The sequence below is a fragment of the Rattus norvegicus genome, chromosome 2 (assembly GCF_036323735.1).
Source record: "Rattus norvegicus strain BN/NHsdMcwi chromosome 2, GRCr8, whole genome shotgun sequence".
NCBI lineage: Eukaryota > Metazoa > Chordata > Mammalia > Rodentia > Muridae > Rattus > Rattus norvegicus.
In genome coordinates this window covers 103,747,906-103,763,482 of record NC_086020.1, presented here as the reverse complement: position 1 = coordinate 103,763,482, position 15,577 = coordinate 103,747,906, and the positions used below count along the sequence as shown (strand labels likewise).

General features: G+C 41.2%; 1 pseudogene; it reads right to left on the bottom strand.

Moving 5' to 3' along the window:
• Positions 1 to 3,044: 3,044 nt before the first annotated feature.
• Positions 3,045 to 9,337, bottom strand: Rab5c-ps1 (RAB5C, member RAS oncogene family, pseudogene 1; annotated as a pseudogene).
• Positions 9,338 to 15,577: the final 6,240 nt, after the last annotated feature.

Genomic DNA, 15,577 nt, shown 5'->3' with positions numbered 1-15,577 from the left:
GCTGTCTTCTGCACATGACATAGCTATTGCAATCGTGATCTCACAGCAGCTGTGGTTACCAGCACAAGATCCACACAAGAGCAATCCACTCAAAATCTTGATATAAATGGAACAGATGATTTCCAGTCCTACTCTGCCCTGGGGAGCTGTTGGCAGTGGATGGTTGCAGGGGAAGAAAGATTATTCTTCACTGATCATGTGGCCACGGGTAGGTTTCCCCTACTCCTGTGGATGACTCCTTAACATGCTTGGGCATCACTCACATGAAGTGGTATTGAATATGTTGGAAAGGATATGGTAACAGTTGTTCCTATAGGAAAATAGGGGTAAATGCAGTCATGTTTCATATATACATGAATGCAATTTTCAAAAGTAAAAATAATTTAAAACAAGAAAAGTTGAAGATACCAGGATTGAAGAAGTTAAAATTGAATATAGTATTTATAGTAGTATCTTTGAAACTATGACAGAAATAAAGGAACCTTGCATAACATGGTGTGTGTTTTTCTGACCCCTCCCACACAACTACCACCACCAAAAGAAGCAAAAATAGTTGTCTGCAAACACGCATTTTTCCTGGAACCAAGTAGTACCAGGAGGATTTTAAACTTTTCTGGTTAGAATGTGAATCTATTATAAATTGAGACATTGTAGGTCAAGAGGTCAGGCGAGGAATTGATAGCTCTCTGGCATGGCGAAGACTTCTGCTTCAGTCGGGTGAAAAGTTTCTCTGCCTGTGCCCAGCAAAGTTAGGCTCTGCCCCTGCATGTCATACCAAAGCACAAAGCAGGCCAGTAGGCTCAGACGGTAGGGTAAGTGAAGGTGTGCTGCAATCACTGTAACACACAGCCTCATGCACATCTCTAAATGCCATCTGTATAAGCTTTACAGTTTATAAACATTGTTTTCACACATGTGACTGAAATACACTGGATCCTCCAACACACACAATTAGACACGGATGAGTAGACACGAGCGGAGCATAGTTAAAATCTAATGTCATTCCTCTACTCCACCGCTTAGTTTTTAGTGGAATACATAGTATGTGAGGAAATTCCCGAGTAATAATGAAATCATATCTGTGTTGAGTGATGGAAACGGAGAGAGCCACATACTGGGTCTTGAGTGTACCCCAAAACGTCTATACGCTGAAGGTCTGGATCCCAGCCCACGTCATTTCTGAGAAGCTGAGGAATCATTAAGTCTGTGGTAAATGAAAGAAGATTATGTCACTGGAAATGTGCTCTTAAGGAGGATGTCGGAACCCTTGTCCTCCTCTTTCACTTCCTCTTTGCTTTCATAAGGTGACCAGTGTCAACCACATCTTCTACAATGATGCCCTTGCTGACCCCAAAACATAAGCCAACAGATGATGGGATGAAACTTCCAGAACTGTGGCTCAGAAGAAACTTTTCATCTTTTAAGCACACTGTCTTATGTGTTTTGTTAGAGTATGGAAAGCTGACTAATACAAGTACAGGAGATGATGAGTACCCAACAGCAGAGCATGGCCTAGATAATGGTTAGGGAGTTATCTAGAGTTACTCTAGAGAGTAAGGCTGACACCTGAAGAGTGCCAGAGATGGAAAAGCATCTAGCTCATGCTAGAAAATGAGAGCATGCTTGCTTCAACTCTTTGGGTACACATCCTGGTCAGAATTTCTCTATCATGATGTAATTATATAATTCATTTTAAGTGACCTGGTCCATATGTTTTCTTCATTGGCTGTACCATTTTATATTCCTACAGGCAATGCCCTTCTCTTCTTAGAAGAAGAAAAAGCAGTACTGTGGAGATTGCTCAGTGAATATGGGTGCTAGTTATGCAATTCTGATGACCCAAGTTGCACGCATGAAGCGCCTTAATAAGTATTTGTCAACAGTTTCAGCCAAAGTCAGAACAGTGGGTAGGATCCATGTGGCTTCACTTACTCACATCAGGGAAAGGTGACTGTCCAAAGTGTCAACAGTCTGGTTCCAGAAGACAGCAACCAACGTCTGTAAAAGTTTCCTTGGCGCTCAAAGTATCTTGATGCAACTGAAGAATCAGCAGTTGGTACGTAAGGATCCCCAGCTGCCTTCCTGTTCTGACTCACCGCATTATGACTATGGGCAGACCTCTAGCTATAAAGAGTTTCAGCTTTTTGTTTACGGAATAGAAGTACCTTTAGCCTCACCCAGTTTCTGTGAGGATTAATGAAGAGAAGCACTTCGCAGCAATAAATAACTGTTCAATGCTGACAATTTTATGATCTTGAGTCATGTTACATTATCCTTGGTGAGTCTTTAAGTAGTTTCTCATTCCAAAAGAATCAGAATGCTTTCTTTCACATGCATAAAAGGTGGGGTAAGTTATTTTCAGGGATGCAGTGGGTTTTAAAAGAAAAGAACACTTGAAGTTGGGAAAGTAAAGAGTTGGGATAGAAGAGCAATTGGAGGGGAGGCAATAGAGGGGTTGATTTAATCAAAATGTATTATATGTTTGTATAAAATTTTCAAAAACATTAAAGGTGGGCTAGTGTAATAGAAAACACTTTGTAGTTGGCATACCTGAAGTCAAATGCCAGTTCTGGTTCATACTGGCTAGATGACAGTGGAATAGCTGAACTGGTTTCTTCACCTCGATGGGAATAGTTCTTTACAATTCTATTATTATTTTATGTATTAACTATCACTGTGGAAATTCATACATTAGTATCTATCACAGAGCAAACTTGCCACTAATGTTTGTTTCCTGCTTTAACTTTCTTTCTTGGAAGAGAAAAATGTTTCTATGCTGTGCATAAGAAAGTGGTGTGAATTTGAAAGTGTGATTAGAGATCTGAGCTTCACAGATGCTGGTGTGCATAAGAAACTTGGACATGTGTTAAGATGCAGACTTGGACTCAGTGGGTCTGGGACTGTACCCAAGATTAATCATTTTTAGCATGTTTCCATGTGATGCCAGCACAGCCGGTCCGTGAACTACGGTGAGCTGCAGGGTCAGAAGGGAGATGCAGCTAGCTTATTGGTGGCCTACCAGCCTACCATCTGATCAGAAAGACTGAGCTAGTGTTAAGGTATGAGTGGGTAGGCTTTCTTTTTTTTTTTTTTTTTTTTTTTTTTTTTTGTGGTCGATCGATTAGCTGACTCTATTGGTTACATGTTGAAGAAAACATACAATACAAAATACAGAAAAAGTTGGTTCCATCCCTCCTACTCCCCCCCCTTACCCACCAACCCCCGAATACTCATCATCGTGATTTGGTCAGTACAGGGCTCAGAGCCAGAGGTCAGGGTGACTAAGGGTGGAGGAAGCCTGGGCCATGGGTGTGGCTGTCACAAATGATGCTTAAGTAATGCTGTGATTTCTCTCCCAGCTGGGAGTCAGATGGGGAGGGGGCTGCAGCCTGATTGACAGCCAGCTGAGGAAAGAGCTGCCTGTCCCTTCCCCAGCCCAGGGCCTGCCCACTGCCCCAGCCCAAGACTGCTCCCAACAAGGTTGGATGTGGGTGTTCTTGGGTGTTCTTGCTGAGTCTGCTCTCCAGCAAGAAGGAAGGAAAGGTAACTGCTCCAAGCCCTGTCCCGGGATGAAGAGCACAGGAGCATGGCTACTACCAGCAAAGGGCAAGTGGGGGAGCAGTAGAAAGGAAACAGGGAAGAGCATAAGATCATATATATTTAAAAAATGACTTAAGACTTAAATTTGAATTAGTATTTGTACAGAAAGGTGCAGGTGGAATAACTCCCTCCGGCCTAGGATCAAAGTAATGCGGAGAATTCATGATGGACCCTTCCCCTGCCCCCAGTAGTGGCCCGAGTTGTTAAGTGCGATTGGTTAGAGTAGATTCCAGTCGGGTCATTCTGGTGGAGGAGTAGGGGCAATGGCAGGTAAGGAGGCTCAGTTGCTGCAGCACTGGCTCCGGCTGGCTGGGTTGCTCTCCTGCAGATCCACACCCGTTTCGGCCTGGAGCACCAGCTGCATTTTGGGACTCATTCTTGGGAAGCTTCTTAGCTATTGCCATGAAAATTTCATTCACATTCATTGCAGTCTTCGCGGACGTCTCCATGAACAGCAAACTGTTGTCATCTGCGTAGGCTTGTGCTTCCTGAAACTCCATGGCTCTCTTGCTGGCCAGGTCTGCTTTGTTACCCGCTAGTGCAATGACGATGTTGGAGCTGGCTTGCCTCTGTAACTCCTTCACCCAATTCTTAGCCCGTGCAAATGTATCTGTGTTGGTGAAGTCATAGACCACAATGGCTGCTTGCCCCCCCCCCACCCCCCGATAGTACATCGGGGACAGGCTGTGATATCGCTCTCGCCCAGCTGTGTCCCAGATCTCAAACTTGACCCTTGTGTCATCTACGCAGACAGTCTGTGTGAGGAAAGCCGCTCCAATTGTGCTCTCCTGGTACTCGTGGAACTGCCACTTGACAAAGCGGAGGACCAGGCTGGATTTGCCCATTGCAGACTCGCCCAAGAGGATCAGCTTAAACTGACAGATCTTGTTGCCTGCAGCTGGTCCATTGGGTCGTGCTTGCACCTCCTCCACCCGCCAAGGTGCGATGCTCTGTAGTAGTACCAGTGAGCATGGGGGTGGGGCCGGTGCTTTGCAAAGGGGCACTTAATGAGAAGGGAGGCCTCCAACGCGGCTCCAGGGCAGCAGCATTACTTGGGCCATGGCTCCCACAGACTCCGCCCCCCCACCCCCGCCCTGGCGGTGTCTCAGGCTGAGGCCTCCACTTCCGGGCTTTCTTGCTTTCTAAAGGAGGATACAAAGTGTAGGATACAGAGTTATTGCTTGGTTTCATTTACATTTCTTGACCCAGAAATAAGGATCATATTTCTACTGTAGAAAAATCTAGAATCATTCTTAGCAGAGTGGGTTTGGTAACAACTCATTCAAGGTTTTTGTGAGAATGTCAAGAAAAAATAAAGGTAATAATAAATAAAAATAAGAAACAAAGCAAGAATGACAAAACAATGTCTTTTCAGCTAGCATGGTGATTGTGGACAGCAAGAAGTTATGCAGATGTGTGCAACAGAGGCCATGACACAAATAAGTCTAACCAATAGCTTACCATGTTAGCCTTTTCCAGGTGTATAGGCCAATGCCTTTGAGGGCAGCATCACTGTTGTCCATCCAGCACCACTATGTATTTTCAGGATGTTATCATTTCCCAACTGTAGCTCTATCTGCCAAACAACTCTGTCTTCCGCCAGCCCTGCTAATCACCATGCTGCCTTCAGCCTCTGCAAATTTTCTTTTTGATATTTTTGTGCAAGTAAAATCAAACACTGTGTCCCTTTCTGTTTATTTCATATAGTACGGTGCTTTCAAGGTTCACATGAATTATTACAAATATCAGCATTCCATTCTTCCATAGGGTAAGTAATATTCCATAATCTTTATGTTCTACAATTTACTTATCTATTCATCGGTTGTTGTGTATTTTGACAGAGCTTATTTTCTGCTTTCTTCCCGATAAATGTTAAGATTCTGGTAAATTTCCTCTTCTGGGCTCTGGTTTCCTTATCTCCTCCTGCCCAGACAGTGTCAGCTGTTACATTATCAAGACCATTAGTTTGTTTTCCAGATGCTGTGACAAAATGCCACAATGAAAGTAGCTTAAGGGAGAGAGGTTGGGTATTTTTATGGCTCATTTCCAGGTACAGTTCGTCATGGGAAGGAAGTCAAGACAGAAGAAGCTGGAAGCTGCGGGTCACATTGCAACTGCAGTCAGTAAGCAAAGGATGGAGCTCGTATGTTGGCTCACCTTCTCCATTTTATACAGTCCAAGATTGCAGCCAGGAAAATGGTGCCACCCACTGTAGGAGGATCTTCTTACTGAAAATAACAACCCCAAAGCCATGTTAGGAGGCCTGTCCCTCAGATGACTCTAGACGCTGTCAAATTGACAGTTCACACTATCACAAAGACCTAAGGCATGAGTAGGTCCTGGCTGTGGCTCTAACAACCCCCTTCAATTGCCCACTAACATTGCCTTTTAGATGGTTTGCAATCTTTGATATAGTCCTTGGAAATTAGTTTTCAAACTCCTTCTGGAGGTTTCCAATCCATTTTATGTCACTGTAATTGAGTGGGGCCAATATTTGACCTTTTCTTTATTCTCCTTACAAGTTTCCAAGATCTGATCATCCACTAATACCACTCAGTCCTTCACCTCACTGTACCATTTTTGGTCCTCTGCTTTCTTCTTTCATGCTTGTGAAGGACCTTTAATGCTGCCTGCCCTACCTGCCTATATTTAGCTTTAATATCTGTCTTATTGTAGTTTCTCCTGATGACAAATATTTTCTTTTTGTCAACACCCTACATTAAAAACCTTCCATTCTTGCCTAATTTGGCATGCTTCTGGCATGGGTTTTTCACACTCTGACTATGGTAAATGTTCTTCCTTCCCCATCCTTCCTGAGAGTATACTCGGAGCATACAGAGTGATCAGCACTACTTTGTATGCTGAGTTGGCTATCTCTGGCATCCCCCAAGTCACTTAAGATAGGGACTGATCACTAGAAAGGCCATGGGCAAATTAGAAGGTTAGGACTTTCAGCCTTACAACCTCAATCCAAGGAGAAAGGGAACATTACAAGTTAAATTCATTGTGAATGGCCCATGATTTAATCAATCATGCATGTGCAATGAAGCTTCTATAAAAGTCCAAGGACAGTGTTCACAGAGCTTCCCAATATCAGGACATGTGGAAGTTCCTGAAGAGTGGAGGTCTTAGACTACTGAAGTTCCACGCTGTTCCCCATGCCTTACTCTGTGCCTCACTTCAGCTGTGTCCCTTGAAATATTCTTTAGAATAAATCAGTAAACATGTTTCCTGAGTTTTCTGAACACTTCAAGAAATTGGTTGAATCTGCTGAGTGGAGGTAGGAGCCCTGCTTTATGGGTAACTGGCAGAAAGCAAGAATGAAATAGTCTGGGTCTTACAAATAGGCAAAGAGACTGGCTGTCATGGAAACCCAGCCTTCCTTCTGCAGAACTGATGCCATCTCTGGGTAGACCACCTCTCGCTGGATTGGGCTGGGGCAGTATGGCTGGAACTGCTCCTGGGACACTGCCCAAGGTGGGATGATGACACTTTTGTCATAAAATATTGAAATTTAGCATAAATACAAAGAATCATTTTAAGAAACTAGAGACAATATCGTGGATCTAATAACCAGGTCAAGAATTTAAATTGAAATACATTTTCAAAGTAAAAGAATGAACATGGCAGTATACAAAATAACAAATTCTATAATCTGTAAAAATGTGGAAGGACCTGTTAGGTAAGCATTTCTATTATTCATTTGTAGTTGTGTATGTGGGTGAGTCTGCTCATTCCACACAGTACATGTGAACATCAGAGAAAAACTAGCATGAATCAGTTCTGTACTTCTGTCACGTGAGTCTTGAGGTCAAGCTCAGGTCATCAGTCTGGACAGCACATGCCTTTACCTGCTGAGCTATCATGCTAACCTCTACTTTTCTTTGTATGACTTTATTGACATGCATTTTAGATAACAATGAATGCACCCACTTAAAATTCCAGCACTCAGGAGGCAGAGACATGAAGATCTCTGTGAGTTTGAAGACAGTCTATCCTATAAAGCAAGTCCAGAATAGTCAGAGCTTGTTACACAGAGAAATCCTGTCTTGAAAGAAAATAGTGCAGGTCAATAGCTCTGAGCATATCCACAGGGTTGAGCAATCAATCACACCAGACTCTCACCCCAAGCAGTCACTCTCTAGAACCTTGCAATCAACACACTAATCTGATTTTAGTCCCCACGGGTTTTCCTTTTCTTAACCTTTCTTATACCCAGAGTCATAGGATACAGGATCTTTTGTGTCTATGTCTTTTTGCATGTTGTATTTTTAAGTCACTGCTGTTGTAGTGCATAACATTGCTTCGCTCCTTTTCACTGATGCACGGTGTCGCTGCTAGTCCGACTTCTTGTGCACACTTCAGGGTGGCACTGTTTTCCGTTTCCCGCTGTACACCTGGCATGCAGCTGCTCACGCATGGTAACTCTATATTTGACCATTTGGCCAGTAATAGCTACACTAGTGTAGATTCCTGCTAGCGATACAGCAATACTGTCCAGGTGTATCTTCAACATTACTTGTTACGATAATTTCTCTAGTTTTATTTTTGCAACTTCAGCCAGTATAAAGTAGATTTTTCACTATAGGACTGGATTATTTTCTTTTGGAAAACTGAAGCCTGGAGTCTTATGTCCCAGGAAGTCACAAGCAAATCTAGAAAGACAAGCTGCTTTAAAACTATAAAAAGGTAGCTACCTACCACTTGGTTATTCAAAAGGTCTAGAGTTAGGATGGAAGCAGGGAAGATACAATCACCTTTTTCCTGGTTTATTTATTATTTTTCCCTGTTTATTGAAAAGAGAAGGTGTATCTCTTTGTGCACTACTTTAATAAAATATAAAACAATTATTAAAACAGTATCTCCATGTCTTCTGATTTCCAGTTCTGTTAACCCTTTAGAGGTTTGGGTGTGTAAACACATGAATAAACATGTACATACATACATAGTGTTATCAATACATTTAGAATATTATATATACACAGATAATACATTTAAATACCAGCAAGGTCAGTTGCCAAGAATGCATGAAGCCCATGGACCGTCCTGAGCGTCACATAGCCAGACTTGCTGGTGCATGCCTGCCAGGGCATGCCTGTGATCTCAGCACTCAGGCTTCTGGAGGCAGAAGGATAAAGAGTTCAAGATCATCCTTGGCTACACAGTAAGTTCAAGGCCAGTCTGGACTACAGGAGGCCCTGCTTCAAAAATGACTGAATAAATAAATGAAAGATTAAAACAAACAAAAAATATACAAGCAAGATCAAATTTTCCAAATAAAACATAATTATTCTGTGTTGAGTTTTGCACTATAGATAATGATAGGCAGAGATGTTTGCACAAAAGCTGTACTGCTTTCAGATTTCAGATTCTGAATTGGTTGCCTGGAAAAAGATATGTGATTAAGATGAAACTGGAGCCTGCCCCACATGTGGCCCACACATATACAGCCACCTAATTAGACAAGATGGATGAAGCAAAGAAGTGCAGACCGACAGGAGCCGGATGTAGATCGCTCCTGAGAGACACAGCCAGAATTCAACAAATACAGAGGCGAATGCCAGCAGCAAACCACTGAACTGAGAATAGGACCCCCGTTGAAGGAATCAGAGAAAGGACTGAAAGAGATTGAAGGGGCTCGAGACCCCATATGTACAACAATGTCAAGCAACCAGAGCTTCCAGGGACTAAGCCACTACCTAAAGACTATACATGGACTGACCCTGGACTCTGACCCCATAGGTAGCAATGAATATCCTAGTAAGAGCACCAGTGGAAGGGGAAGCCCTGGGTCCTGCTAAGACTGAACCCCCAGTGAACTAGACTATGGGGGGAGGGCGGCAATGGGGGGAGGGTGGGGAGGGGAATACCCATAAGGAAGGGGAGGGGGAGGGGTTAGGGGGATGTTGGCCAGGAAACCGGGAAAGGGAATAATAACATTCGAAATGTAAATAAGAAATACTCAAGTTAATAAAGAAAAAAAGAAAAAGAAAGAAAAAAACTTATACCACTGGTAAAATAAAACACTGAACATTTTAAAAAATGCAAAGAATAGATTGAAAGGAATAATTAAAATCAGGGGAGAGGTTTAAAAAAAAAGACGAAATTGGGACTAAATGGGTCATACCCTCTCTACAGGCCTTGTATACTGTGTAGTAAGTAGGAAAACTTGGTAATCTGAGAAGGACAAAGTTGTGTCATTTGACAGACTTGTTAGCATGTTTCTGGAGAAGAATATTTTGATCTGCTGTGACAGTCTATAGAAAATCATTCACACTTGTTTAATGGTTTACAAACCCCAGTTGAGTCATTCTGCTAATACAAGGAACTCAGCAGATTTAGCCAATGTCAATAATTAAAGGCACTATCCACACTGATCAAACATAGGCTTTATATTTCAAAGCAAAAAAGTTAGTGCTGCTTCTATATTCTCTCTCTCTCTCTCTCTCTCTCTCTCTCTGTGTGTGTGTGTGTGTGTGTGTGTGTGTGTGTGTCTGTGTCTGTGTCTGTGTGTGTGTGTGTGTGTGTGTGTGTGTGTGTGTGTGTGTCTGTGTTGTATGGGCATGGAGCCTGCAGAGGGCTACTGCACACACTCCTTTGTATACATGCAGAAGATAGGAAGGCTTTGAGTGTCCTACTCTATCATTCTCTGCCTTATTCATTTGAGGCAGGGTCTTTCACAGAACCAAAAGCTCAGCATTTTGGCTAGACTGACTGGCCAATAAGCCCCAGTGATACTTCTGCCCTGCACAACAATCTTCATAGCATAAAGATGTGTAGAAAAGAAGACAGATACTATTGTCTTCCATAAATTGATTGAAAGAACTATGTCCAGTAGTTGTTTTCACAGCAGAATTCAGGTAAAGAAACAGGAGACAGAAGAATGCAGTTATAATAAATACTCAACTATAGACTACATGTAAATGTTATGTTGGAGAAAGCAAAACTGATCTTAAGTAATCAAGGAAAAGACTCAAACTCAGGGATGAAAATATTCATACACTTGTGAAAGGAGGGTTTCTCAACATTCTTCCTGCAGTCCATGACTCTGCATCATTAAAGTCAGTTGAAAGGAAATATTGTGAGGAGTATTCTGTGAGGCCTTGGCTAGGTGTTTGGGGAAGGAAGGGAGAGTCCCTGATCTCACAAGATAACAAGGAATGCAAATTCCAGAGACAAGATTCTAAAACCAGCAATGTGCCTTTGCTTGCCCCACTGCCTCAAGGTTCAGTCGTTTGGAATGAAGAGTAGGGATTAACTAGTTATTACAACAAAACTTTATAGAACACCCTCCCCAAGGAAACTAGTTCTAGGACATTGCAGTGATGTGTGTATATGTCCCCATCTCCAACCACATTTCTAAAAACCTAAACTTATAAGTACACTTGGGATGAAAAGTGTTCTACTGACAGAGCTTGAGTAAGTTACGGAAACAATCCAACACAGCAAAGTGAATCTTACTATGTGTGTTTTAGGGTCTTATAGGTTAGAGACAATTCCCTTACTATACATGTGAGAATCTATTTTAAAAATCAAGGTTAAAAAATTAGCTGTTTGTGTGTTGTCATGTTTTCAAGCTTGGGAGGCAGAGACAGGACTGAAGCAAATTCAACACAAGCTTTGTCTATGTAGAAGTTCCAGGACAGCCAAGACTACATAGTGAGGTCCTACTTGCCTCAAAAAACAAAACAAACGCACAAAAATAAAAATTGAAGCATACCTCAGATTTAGAAAACATGCTAGGCTTCAGGATTCCTCCATTGTTAAGCAACTAATAAAATATTCAGAATTGGAGGGGAAGCAGAGCCAGACAGACAGTAAAATTAAAACATACATCTGGTCTACATAGTGAGTTCCAAGGCAGCCAAGGATTTATAGTAAGATCCTAATTCAAAGGAAAAAAAATGGTCCTTTTATGAAGTAGTTTGTGAACATAGAACTAGAAACATGATTTCATGGTTTCTCAGGTATTAACTGTCAGCTGAGATAGCATATGAAACATGAAAATGCATTTCCAGGAAAAAAGAGAATCTCAAATATTATCAGTTACAGGACATGTGTGTGTGTGTGTGTGTGTGTGTGTGTGTGTGTGTGTGTTGTTGTTGTTGTTGTTGTTGTTGTTGTTGTTGTTGTTGCTAAGAAACCCCAATCTTTTTTACATCATTCTCTCCAAATTAAAAAAAAAAGGTATAGCTTTAATGATCTTTAAAACAATAAATGAGACAAAAGAAACCATAAAACTTAGACTGCACTCATACTCCCCAGCTGTTGGGACCCGAGGGAGTAAAGCCTCCTGTCCCTTTTCCTATTGCAGTATGCTCGCCTTCTTTGTCGTGGTGATGGCTCCTCTCCCAGTGCCACTCTACTGCAAACATGTTAAACCAACTCTCATTGCCTTTTCCTTATTAACTGATCAAGTACAGCAGCATGGGACACACTTTGGATTATAAAGTGAACAGTTAGGCAACATCTAAGAAGTCTGTAAAGGCCTCTGCATACTCTTCACAAACATCCTTTCAGGGTAAATAATACAGTACCGGCCATTAACCCAGCTCACATGTGCACTGAAGTGGGAAAGACACAATTGGATGAAAACATTTTCGGTTCCTGGAACATCTTCAGTCTGATCAGCTGTATAATCCTATATCAGCTTCTGAGATATTCATTAGCAGGGGAAAGTAAAATGACATTGGCCAGTATAGTCTTTGGATACTTAGGAAGGGGTGGGGAGAATAAGTTAGTCAGCTAGCATCTGATCCACACGATCTTGGTTGGCATTCTTCTTTTCCCAATCTTTTCAACGTCACTTCAACCTGCTTGCCTTCCTGAAAACATTCCAGACTTCAGCTTCATGAAGCTTATCTCTTTCTTGTTTCTTCTGCAGCTTCTAGTTTCTTCTCAGTTTCTCTCTTCTTTTGAGGGGACAGTAAACTGAGCAGATTTTGACTGAGGGCTAAGAATCAGTTCAAAGGCCAGCCTGGAGCAATTCCTTACCAAATATCATAAGAAGCTACTATGAACTGAAGAGGCTGAAAGTGTGTTCATTAGTCCACAGGTAAGAAAAACCCTGCTCCATCAGGACTGCCTGGCCCCAGGCTCATTGTAAATGTATAATATATGCTATATACTTATTTACATATAATATATTACATATTAAAATATACTTATATGTCTATGTACATGTATATAATATACATATATAAGTATATATACATATATGTATGTATATAAATATTTAAATTTCCAAATGCTACATCCATTTATATTCATAGACACTGAATGAAATATTGGAGGTGATTTCCTCCCTAATTGTGTGTTTGCTGCAGTGCTGGAGGGGAAAACTCAGGGCATATGCTAAGCAAACATTCTAACTGAGCGATACCACTAGCCCAGGTCCTGATAGCTTAGAACCTGAGTGTAAAATGGAAATTATGTCAGTCTAGTAAGGCTAGATAACAAGAAATATGTGCCAAGGTTGTATAAGGATGTGTGCTAGTTTCCAGACCCTCATGCTGTATGTGTGCAGATTTAGTTAAAAGTCACCTAACAAGGTAAACAGCCATAGAGGCTTTGGAAAGAAACAGCTATCAAATGTTGTTATTTTAAGAAAGAGGATCTGAAAGTGCAGCATAGAAATATACTTACCTGTTGACAAGAAAGAAATATGCAAAACAGAAAATAATTTGAGTGCCTCTGAGTAAGAGAGTAGTGTTATTGTTCTTTAAAGACTTAAAATCTGTGGTCTCACAGATTTTCTAGTAACTTGCTGGACAAAGGGTGCATGGGGTACTTAGGTTAAAGGAGAGATAAGGCATATAACTTTTTGATTAGGAAATGTACCCTACCTCTTAGCTATGGGCACGGAGAAGCCTATAAGACAGAAACTGTACCCTTGAAGGACTGAGGAATTTAATCTGGACTTTATTTCAGAAACTTCCTATAAAGAAATTACAACAGAAATCCTTTCACGTGTTCAAGCTCTGAGAAGAGAGAGTTCAAGAGAACTGCAAAAGCTACTCACCCATAATGTCCCCAGAAGGACCCTTTGCTGAGTAGTTCAGAAAAAGGAAAGCAGACTCTGTTCCCAGCAACAACCATCTATGATGGTGGCCACATGGGCTTTAATGCCAGGCTTGCCAGAGCCATCTACAAAATGGGATTTGTAAGACTTCAGTAAAATCATAATCATAATAAAGGATCAATTATATTCCTAAAAGGTTGGTGGGGAGATCAGCATGAAACAAAAATAGGTGGAATTATACCATCTATTCAGTGTCAACTAAATGCAAATGAAACTAGTGTTATTTCATTGAAAAGCTTAAATTACTAAATCAAGAATAAAGACATGGAGCAGTGAACTATTTTCTGAGTTATAAAATACTCCAAGAATTAATAAAAATTTGACATCACAAAGAGTCAAAACCATGGGGTTTGCTTTCAAGTCTGGTTGTATTCTGATGATTTTGTCTAATCTTAAGATGACTGACTTGGGTAGTAAAACTTTTGGGTTTTATTATTATTACTTTTTTCTATCCTCTGACTCCCTAACTTCCTTTCTCTATTTCTCCCTATCTCCTTTCTTTTCTTCTTTTTCTTCCTTTTCTTATAATTTATCATATTTCTACCCATCTCTGGTCATTTTCCCAAGTTATCTCTTTACCAGGGGATCAGAAAGCTAGGTCATTGCTATGGATACATCAATGTCAAGGTGATGACAGGGAGACACCATTTGATAAGACATCTACAATGAGACTTTGCCCAGCATTGACTCTGGCAGAGACTAGATCTCTCATGCGGGGCTAGTTAGACAGAACTCCTTCATCGGCCCATACATGAGGTCAAAAACACAGAAGACCTGTTAGTCCCTATGAATAACATTACTTTTAAGAAAAGATGAAAGTTTCGACACCTTTGACGTCTACTCTTCCAGCCTTAGTTACTGTATTAGTTATTTTTCTTAATACTATGACAAAATCAGCTTCAGAACTACAAAGCTCTTTTTGCAGTCTGAAGGTGTAGTCCACCATATCTAGGTGTGTATGGTAGCAGGAGCTTGAGGTGCCAGGCACAGTGCATTCACAGGATGCAGGGAGCTGCCTGCTTGTTCTTCCCTTTTTATTTAGTCTGGGACTCTGGGTGGTACGGTCCACATTCTCATGGAGTGTCTGTGTGTCTCCTCGGTGATTCTAAAACCCAGGCAAGATGAAATGAAGATTGACCATCATGATATCTATGTTATAGTTCTTTTGCTTTGATAACACAATTAAAAAGCTGGAAAGTTCAAAGGTTTTCACTTTGCTGTCCCCAAACATAGTCTCATTATTTGGTATTTTCCAATTTAAAATTTTGATTACTTTTATTTATTTTGTGTGATGGGAAATCAACATGATAGAAGGAAATACCAAGGTGCCCATTCTCCAGCGTTTATCTGGAAAAAAAAAATGAATCAGTCAAAGAACAAGGGATTTTTGTGATTGGTAAACTGAAACTCTAAGGGGAATTTTAGGGAAATATTTTTTTAAGTCTTAGGGAAAACATTAAGTAAGAAATTAAATGAAACCTAGAGTGAGGAATACAAAGGTGATGGAAAAGAGAAGAAAGGGAGTGACCAGACAACTGAAGGCAGGGAAGTCACCATTGTGAGGATCCTCCGAAAGCAACAGATTCTCCAGCTAAAATTACCTTGTAGCATAAAGTATCCTAACCTCAGATGAGTGAGAATTTTCTAGGCTTCATCCACACCACCACAGGAAACAGGTTAGGTAGTATATCCTAGGACCCATGAAATCCTGTTTCAAATATGGAAACAGAAGATAGACAGACAGACAGAAGGACACACAGACAGATGGATGAAAGAAAAAATGGATACTTTGCTATGCTTGCAGAAGGGAACCTAGCATATCTGTCTTCTGAGAGACTTCATCCAGCTGTGGATAAAGGCAGATGCAGAGACCTACAGCAAAACATCAGGTGGAGC